A 9625-nucleotide genomic window follows, 5' to 3' on the forward strand; every position below is an offset into this window, starting at 1 on the left:
CATTTTCCTGGGGTAAAGGTGGGGAAGCATAATTTATTATCACTTCCAACAAAAGCACCTTCCAAAAACGGTACTCACTGAGGACACAGTCAAAAAGGCGTGTGCCCTTGAAGGATCGCTTTCCATTCCGGCCCTCAACCGTAATCTTCTGCTGCAGTGATTTCTTGGTGCATGTTTCCATTATGACACGCACCACATCATTGAGATTTGCACCACCCAGGACTGCTAGTCTATCCGCCTAGCAAACAGAAGAGCATTGATCGTTGTTAGCACTATCCTGCAAAACAGGGGGTCTTTTCTGGTGGGGATCACACAGGGCTCCCAAGCAGTTCACTACATGACACAAAGTTCATTTGGTTCGTCACATACACCCACTGTATTAATCATCACACTTTTCACGTTCAATTCATAAGGATGCACTTACAAGGTTCCTCCTTGTACCATTGTCCTCTAGCTTGCTCTCTAATTCTTCCCACTCTTCACAGGTGGAAAGTGGCTCTGGCAGAATATCCCCGAGCAAACCACTGGTCTCCTCCAGTGCTGCTGTCCCCATATTACACCTGCATTCTGCTACTGCAGCCCTAAGGTCTCGCACCGCTGCCTTTAGTTCAATTAACATTTTGAGAGTCTTTCTCTCAAAAGCTGCAAAGCAATATGGGTCAGGTTAGGTTGACATAAAACCATTTTCTGATTACCGCGTAACTAGGTGCCCAAAACTTTCATTGCACATGTTCACCTACACCCAATAAAGGACTTCAGAAAATCCCAGAAGGCAGTGCACCGTGCTTTGAATTGCGGGACCTTATTAGGACAGAGGAAGAGCCATCAAACCATTTTGGTTTCTCATTGCCTGCCTATAGTCCACCAAGGGTCAAGATCAGGGGAAGCGAAACTTGAAAGGCATAAAAAAAACTTTTTTTTGTCCGCTCTTAATAAGTTCCCGGAATGCTGCATGCCTGCAAAGCTTGTCAGGATTTTCTGAAACAGTCGAGTACCCTTGAAACCATCAAACTGTGGGATTTTACTATGAGACAGGAAAAGCCGCCAAACTGTTTCAGTTTCTTCTTTTCCACCTATTATCCACCAGGGCAGGGGGACATTGTTTATCGAAATAAAAAATCAACAGGGAGAAACATGAAAGACATAAAAAAAAAACTTTTTTTTTCTCCACTATTAGTAAGTTTCCAGAATGTTGGATGCCCATAAAGCCTGTCAGGATTTTCTGAAACTGTCTAGTATACACAATTTCAACTTCAGTTCAACAAGGGCTAAGTGACGACTGACTCTCAGTACATGCGTAATTGTGATTTACTTTACTAGAGGTTTTTGATGTTACAAAGGATTGCCTCCTGTTCTGTAGCCCCAAAAGGGTTGAGCACACAATCAACTAACAAATTTTACTTCCTCAGTTTGGGGTTGTAATATTTTGCAAAAAGTAGCCAGGCTGTTTTTGCAAAGTGTAAAATCCCACAACACTTACAAAACTGCAGCAGGGACACACAAATGTCACTGTGTATCAGAGAAGAAAGTACCGGGGCACGAGCTAGCTGCTGCTGAGCAGTTGATGAGCACGTGACCCTGAGCAAAAAGGGCATAGAAGTGAACATCCATAGAGAACATGGAAGTCCAATAAGCTTACGTGTAAGATTCCCTTCAGCATCCAGCGCTTCTGTGTGAATTGCGCTGTTGCTACGTCCTGAGGCAGAGGTACGTGAGCCTGAAACAACCATGAAATGAAGTAAAGTACAACAAATAGCTCAGACTGCAGTGTTTTAAGAACGCCTTGCTGCAGAAATGCTATAATGGCCACACGACAAAGGCCTGTCCTTAAGCCCTTCGTAACATCGCAGTAACAGCTGTCATTATGTCTACGTGCTTTGTCATAAGTCGTTAAGCAGTAAAAATGATCTACAGAAGTACTTGTCCTGTTACACTTTCCAAAAGCTTTGACAAAGGACATCATGTACCACATCAGAGGTTCATGTGCCACAGAACGCCTCGGAGCAAAAAATAAACTGGTGTACAATCAGCCTTACTGTGTCCTAGGGATAATGCATCCTGCCTGCTCCCACTGCTTGAAGGCTGTGATACTGGAAGCACAGATGAGTACAGTGTGCACAATATCAAAAAGACACTTCCACCACACAAACTTGGTAGCAAAATGTGTTTTAAAGTACCACATTGTTCAAATAATGGCTGGTGCTGTACCATCATCACATGAATGATTTAAGTTTGGGTTGCAGCTTGATGTCAATCCCTAATTGTACACATATTGACAATTCAACATGTATTTAAAAGAACTTCAGTGCACTCACCAGGGCTAGAAGATGCACTTTCCATGTTTCTGGCTGGGCAGACAATACAATATTACACATCGCATAATCTCAGGAATTTTCAGTTCTGGAAGAAGGTGTAGCTTACGTGGTGATGGTAATCTCATTCTCTTTGTTGGCTGACTTGCATTAACTATGAAAAAGAGCACATTCTGTAAAGCACCAGTGATTAAACATGTTATTTGACATGACATTTTAATTCTAATTTCAGCTTTATGCGTTTCCCTAATGGTACACATATCCTCAATTCAATATGTATTGAAAATAACTACAGTGCACTCACCAGGGCTAGAAGGTGCACTTTCCATGTCTCTGGCTGTACAAACATCACAATACTGCAAATCACATAATCTGATAAAGTCTCAGTTCTGGAAGAAGGTGTAGCTTACATGGTGATGATTCTCTTCCTTGGCTGACTTGCGTTAACTACGAAAAAGAGCACATTCTGTAAAGCACCAGTGATTAAACATGCTATTTGACATGACAGTTTAATTATAACAATACCTGCACCAGTATCCTCTCCTTCGCTGGATTCAGACTCGAGGTGCGACGTGTATTCCGCGTCCCTTGCGTTTTTCTTTGCCTTCTTGAAGCTGTCTATTTCACAAAAACAACACTTAGAAAAAACTGAGGGGCAGCCTGAAAGTCACGTCGATATTCGCTACACTTACTGAAGGACGCCATGCACTCGCAAGGACAAATATCCCAGTCGGCCTCCGGCTCGCACAGTTCCTTTACCATCTCCAATATCTTTGAATTTGGTTTGTTTGTTGGCCACAAACACATCCTTCCAGCAACTATCCACGGTACTGGCATGGCGACATTTGAGTTACGAACAAATGCTATACGTGCGGCCAAAGAGCTCCGCCTATTTTTCTCTTGTATACTTCTCTGACTTTGCACTGGGCTTTCAGTGGTGAGTTAGCTCACACTAACGGGAGGAATCACGTGTTACGTAACCTTCTGACACCAACCGCACAAACGCTGCCTGCCTGCGTACTGCTGATGAGGCCCAAGAAGGCCAAAACAGCTGTCCAGTACTGGCATGGCGACGTTTGAGTTACAAACATGTGCTATACGTGCGGCCAAAGAGCTCCGGCTATTTTTTCTCTAGTATACATAACTGGCGTTGCACTGGGCTCTCAGTGGTCAGTTAGCTCACCCTGCCGGGAGGAATCACGTGTTACGTAGCCTTCTGACGCCATCCGCTCAAACGCTGCCAGCCTGCGTACTGCTGATGAGGCCCAAGAAGGCCGAAACAGCTGTCCAGTACTGGCATGGCGACGTTTGAGTTAAAACATGTGCTATACGTGCGGCCAAAGAGCTCCGGCTATTTTTTCTCTAGTATACATAACTGACGTTGCACTGGGCTCTCAGTGGTCAGTTAGCTCACCCTGCCGGGAGGAATCACGTGTTACGTAACCTTCTGACGCCATCCGCTCAAACGCTGCATGCCTGCGCAGCGTGGGACTGCTTGTGTCCGTCAGCAATACGGGCGTACCGTCCGTTCTTCGTCTTTGGGGCGATGCAGTGTTTTCCTTTAATTGTATGCTACATGGATAAATGAGATCTGCAAAAATCAGAAGGCAAACAGAAGAGAGAAGTAATGTCAGTGGGATATTAATTCGGATAATGCTTTATTATTACACGGCCTTCCCGTTGGTGTTATCACAGAAATATTGGCGATGTTGGCGCAAAATGGGCTTTGCAATATGGGCAGCCCATATTGGTCCAATATTGGACCAATATTGGCTTGCTGCTTGGGTAAGCTTGCAAACAATATCCCGTGTTTTGTTTACATGTCAAACGCTTTCAACAGTACACAACGGTACGCCTCGCAAAACATATATGCTTCAATAAGCATAGTGTCACAGAAAAGCAGCAGTAGTAGTGTATCAGCTCAACTAGCCGGCAAGTCACATCTTCGTCTGGACGCCATTAATTAGCAATTAGAGCCAATTGGGACCCCCCACATTAATCAGGACCCACCAGGGAGTCATTACGCTAATTGGGGACCATCTAAGACACGTCCAGACCACTGTGTGAGTTGCCGGCTACTTGAGCTGATAAAAATAAAAAAATAGGTAGAAAATAAAATAAAAAGATAGAGATAGAGTGGAGAGAAGGAGTTTAGTTGAAGATCAACGACGTCATCTTGAAGAAAGCGGCCCGGAACGGCCGCTGACCGTCGCTGGGCGACGGAGCACAGAGGCAGGTTGCAAAGCATCGCAGCACCAGTTCCGCACATCCTGTGACGTCAGCTGTGACGTCATCATGGCATGTCTGGGCAAGTTAGGACAGCTCTGGACATGCAAGGAGAAAAACACTCGTAATACAGAGGCTGGGAAAGCAAGAGTATGCAAACCATCATTAGCTAACAAGAAAAAACAATTAGTTACACAACAAATGAGCCCACCAGAACAGGAGCGCAGAACCATGCGACTGCTCCATCCGAGAGGCAGGCAGAAACTGACTCGTAATGCTTTTTTCTCCTGTATAAAGCCCCGCAGCTGCACCCCCTAGCGGTTACTTTCTCAACTAATCTCACAACAAAATTATTAAGAATCACGCCAGCGCTACTCCCGGTCCCAAGTCAGAAGATGATAGAAAATGGCGGGAATGCCCGGACAACAGCAACCAGCACTGGCACGAAAATCGCAAACAAAGCGGGAACAAAGTTGACGAAAGCATTAGTTATGCAACAAATCCCCTCACCACAGCAGGAGCGCAGACCGATGCGACTGCTCTCGTCGACAGCCAGGGATCAAGTGACGACGGAGCGAACGACCGCACGTCTTCTCCCAACGAGAGCCAGAGGTGGACTGACGTAAGCGCCACTCTACGGGTGCTACGCATACGCGCGCTCGTAGCGCCCTCTGCGCGCTCCTACCGCCACCTGCGAGAGGCTAAGAGAGAAGAGCATTCCTGCGCCCCCTGCTGGCCGTTCTCATTGGTCGTGAGGCTAAGTGAGAAGAGCATTCCTGCGCCCCCTGCTGGCAGTTCTCATTGGTCCAGACATCATCCTATTGTCTCAGGGCTACACTGTTTTTTTCCACTAATGCTCCTTTGGTCAATCTGCAGTGAAGCCACGGTATGACGTCATCATGCACCTGCGTGGCTCAAGGACGCGTGCGCTCTAGACAGGGGACCTATTATTTATTGAATCACTATCCCAAGATTATTTCCTTTATTCTTCTATAACGATTGCATAGGAAACTATTGCAGAAGAGCACCATGCATGAAAACTGATCGTAGGAATTCCAAAGTCTTACTAAATGAGACTTGCAAAAGAACAAAACATCCTAACATGTAACTCCATCAATGGCTAATAAGAGGACTAGGCACTCAACAAATCAACGCGCGCAGAACTCGGGGCAGCACTATCGTCAAGACGACAATGTTCCTTGTCAAAAAAGAAAAAAATACTAAGCGTCAACAAAGGAAAGCATGCATATCGGGGCATATCAGGACAAATTCGTACGACTGCTGGGCAACAGAGGAAAACAAACACTTGAACAGAGTGAAAAAGGCACTCACCATCATTTTTCCCGTTCACAGCATTCCCTCATTGTAAATCCGCTCGTCACAAAATCCACCTGCATCGTCGAACACCATTCACCAGTGACGAACCACACATCCGCACCCCATCAGAGGCAGACAGAACCCCACCTAAGCTACGCTCTTCCACTGACGGCCAACGCCAGGAGCAGAATTTGCGTGTCGAGACCCGTCAGTGTCCAAGAGAGAAGTGAATCCTTGCGCCCCCTGCAGGCCGTTCTCATTGGTCGTAACGGCATTCTATTGTCTCAGGCCTACCCTGTTTTTTTCCACTAATGCTCCTCTAGACAAGGTCAACCTGCAGTGAAGCCACGGTATGACGTCATCATGCAGGTGCGTGGCTCAAGGACGCGTACGCTCTAGACAGGGCACCTGTTATTTATTGAATCACTATCCCTAGATTATTTCCTTTATTCTACTATAATGATTGCGTAGGGAACTATTGCAGAAGAGCACCATATATGAGAGGAGATTGTAGCATTTCATTCCCAAAGTCTTACTGTACAGGAAAAAAAATGGTTCAGCAAGACATGTTCATCCCACCCAAGAGCCAGGTAGATAATTGAATAATGATGCTTTGTTCCTCCTGAATAAAGTCACACACCTGTCCCCCTCGCGGTTACTCTCTGAACTAAATGAATCGCAAAAGTATTAAGAATGGCACTATTCCCATTCAAGGCAGCACTATCGTCAAGAATGCTTCTCTTCAAAAAGGAAAAATCTACATCTAGAAGGAAAGCATGTCAGAACAAGCCCAGGCATGATCAGCACATGTTTGTCAGACAAGGGGGGAAAAAGCGAAAAGAAACAAAGAAGGAAACCAGCATCAAACTATTTCTAAGCACACGCACTCCTCTTATTCAAAAACAGTGCTCATCATAAATCTGCCCAGGACAATACACACCATTCTGCCACACTTTTTTCCAGTAACGGTCAATGCATTGCTACAGACTGTGTGACGTCATCACATCCTGTCTGAAGAAGAAGACACCGGCAAAGACTCCTATTATTTATTGAATCGCAAGATTATTTCCTTTGTCCTACTCTTAATGACATTGATTCTCTCATTAAAATTCAACAAAAAAGCACCCCGCATATTAACGATTTTCACCCCAAAGGCTCATCATGGTCATTAGAATTACAGTAAACTACCACTGCTCTTTTAAAATAATAAGTGAGACCACTCAACATCACCTCCAGGCTTATGTAATACATGACCCTTTCTATGCTCATACATTCGTTGTCTGAGGCTACACCTGCGAGCAAAAAAGGCGCGGAAGCCGGGTGGGCAAAGTTCCATTCGCGCATTGCGAGCATAAAGGCGGGAAAAGCCTGGGAGCAAAGTTCTATTCGCGCATTCCAAAGCACAAGACAGAACGCCTTTACGGGAACACGATAGCATTCCTATACTATATTAATGATTATTGCATTGCAGTTTAGAAAAACTACAACTAAACTATAATTTTAGGACCCCATTAAAATCCTACTTTCTATGGAAACTATAATTGCCCTGTTACTTGGATCGCTACTAATGAAGCGCTCCAATTTTTTCTCTCTTCCCATTTCAGCCTTGTCATGCAGGGAAGCAGACTCATATCCAAAATAATTAATTTACACTGAGGGTGCTGTGCTTCAGGAATTCCTATCCTGCGCTCAGATGCAAGCATTTCTTCACGGATACCTTTAACAGCTGACTTCCTCAACATATCGAACACCCAACAAAATCAAACAAACAACCTCACTTCCACTGGTAGAACACTATTTAGCTTTTACACAGGAGGCTTTCTTCTACATAAAAAGTAGAGAAAATAAGAAAATAGCAGCAAAAAATTGCGTGCACTTTTGCTTGTCTTAAAAAACCTGAAGCATATGCCAATAAACAAAGAAAAAGACACTCATGTCTGGTATCTGATAGTGCCACATACACAGACGCATTGCCCTTGCGTAAAGAAAGCACAGGACAGGGATACACAAATATCCTTAGGTGAGCAGGGAAAAGGCTTAAGACCTCAGGTCACCACACATCGCCACGCGGCTAACACAAATAATAAGATACTAGCGGCGGGAAGAACAGCAACACTGCTAAACAAGTCCAGACATGCCACGATGACGTCACAAATCAGGGGGAAAAAAAGCACACGCATGCACGCACAGAGGACAACGCATTAAACACACGGAGCGCTCAGGAATAATCGTAGCGTTACCGCACATTGCTACGAAGCTCAACGTCTAACACAAGACGGCAGCAACAAGATATTAAAGGATAAAAATTGCAACACTACTGAACAAGTCCAGACATGCGACATCGCATACAAAACACTGCTCATCGGGGAAAAGGCCTAAGCCCGCGGCGGATCATCATAGAGCATACACAACTTCATTTTTCTATTTCGCGTAAATTAAACGCGGTCTGCTTGGAAAACGACGTACAAATTTTCTTAAGGAGCAGAGAAATATATCTACTCCGTGCTTAGATACCAGCATTTCTGCTCAAAAATCTGCAAAATTAAGCACTGCTTACTTCGTCAAGATATCGAACAAAATCAAACAAACAAACAACCCCACTTCCACTGGTACAACACTATTCAGCTTTTACGCAGGAGTCTTTGTTCTACATAAAAAGTAGAGAAAATAAGAAAAGAGCAGCGAAAAATTACACGCATTTGCGCTCCAATAGCTGTAACTGCAAGAAACCGTAGCGCACGCCAATAAACTGAGAAAAAGACACTCATGTCTAGTATCTGATAGTGCCACATACACAGCCGCATTGCCCTTGCGTAAAGAAAGCACAGGACAGGGATACACAAATTTCCTTAGGTGAGCAGGGAAAAGGCTTAAGACCTCAGGTCACCTCACATCGCCACGCGGCTAGCACAACATGACACCAACAACATACTAGCGGCGGGAAGAACTGCAACACTGCTAAACAAGTCCAGACATGCCACGATGACGTCACAAATCAGGGGAAAAAAAGCACACGCACACACGCACAGAGTACAACGCATTAAACACACGGTGCGCTCAGGAATAATCGTAGCGTTACCGCACGTCGCTACGAAGCTCAACGTCTAACACAAGACGACACCAACAAGATATTAAAGGGTAAAAATTGCAACACTACTGAACAAGTCCAGACATGCGACATCGCATACAAAACACTGCTCATCGGGGAAAAGGGCTGAGCCTGCGGCGGATCATCATAGAGCATACACAACTTCAATTTTCTATTTCGCGTAAACTAAACGGTTTGGACGCGCGCTTCGCGGTTCGGGCGCACTGTTTTATCACTTAAACAGCAACAGAGCTGACATCGTAGTACCCTCGCGATAAATCTTTTATTCCAGCGCCTGCAGAATGTATTCAGAAAAGGCTTCGGGTGTGTAAGGTCAGCCCAAGGCGTGTTGATGGGAGCGCGCTGCTCTGTTGGGTACCCAAGCTTGCAGCCAGCGATGCTGGAATGATTATTTGATTTGATTTTATTTGGAGTCATTATCGGCTCACCTATTTAGTGAAGACCTATGAACACGGTTTGGTTTAAAAATGATGAGAGCTACAGTGTGTAGCGAATGATGTTCACATTTACGCGTCTGTATAATGATCGCTGCGTAGAAGCACGGCACCGTTTTCTTCGTAGCGAACATGCATTCCTTTCTTTCTTTATTGGTTCGCGCCGGCCGAGTGGTGATATCCTATTACATCCGGAACGAGGACCGATTGTCTTGCGTAAGCATACA

General features: G+C 45.0%; 1 long non-coding RNA gene across 1 annotated transcript; it reads right to left on the bottom strand.

Annotated features, from left to right (window-relative positions):
• Window positions 1–451: 451 nt before the first annotated feature.
• On the bottom strand, window positions 452–1701 carry LOC135373355 (uncharacterized). The gene is made up of 3 exons (XR_010416425.1): window positions 1640–1701; window positions 1481–1578; window positions 452–642 (listed from the first exon to the last, which is right to left on the bottom strand). It is a non-coding gene; the product is annotated as an uncharacterized LOC135373355 (long non-coding RNA).
• Window positions 1702–9625: the final 7924 nt, after the last annotated feature.

This window comes from Ornithodoros turicata, unplaced genomic scaffold, assembly GCF_037126465.1.
Source record: "Ornithodoros turicata isolate Travis unplaced genomic scaffold, ASM3712646v1 Chromosome233, whole genome shotgun sequence".
Classification (NCBI taxonomy): Eukaryota; Metazoa; Arthropoda; class Arachnida; order Ixodida; family Argasidae; genus Ornithodoros; species Ornithodoros turicata.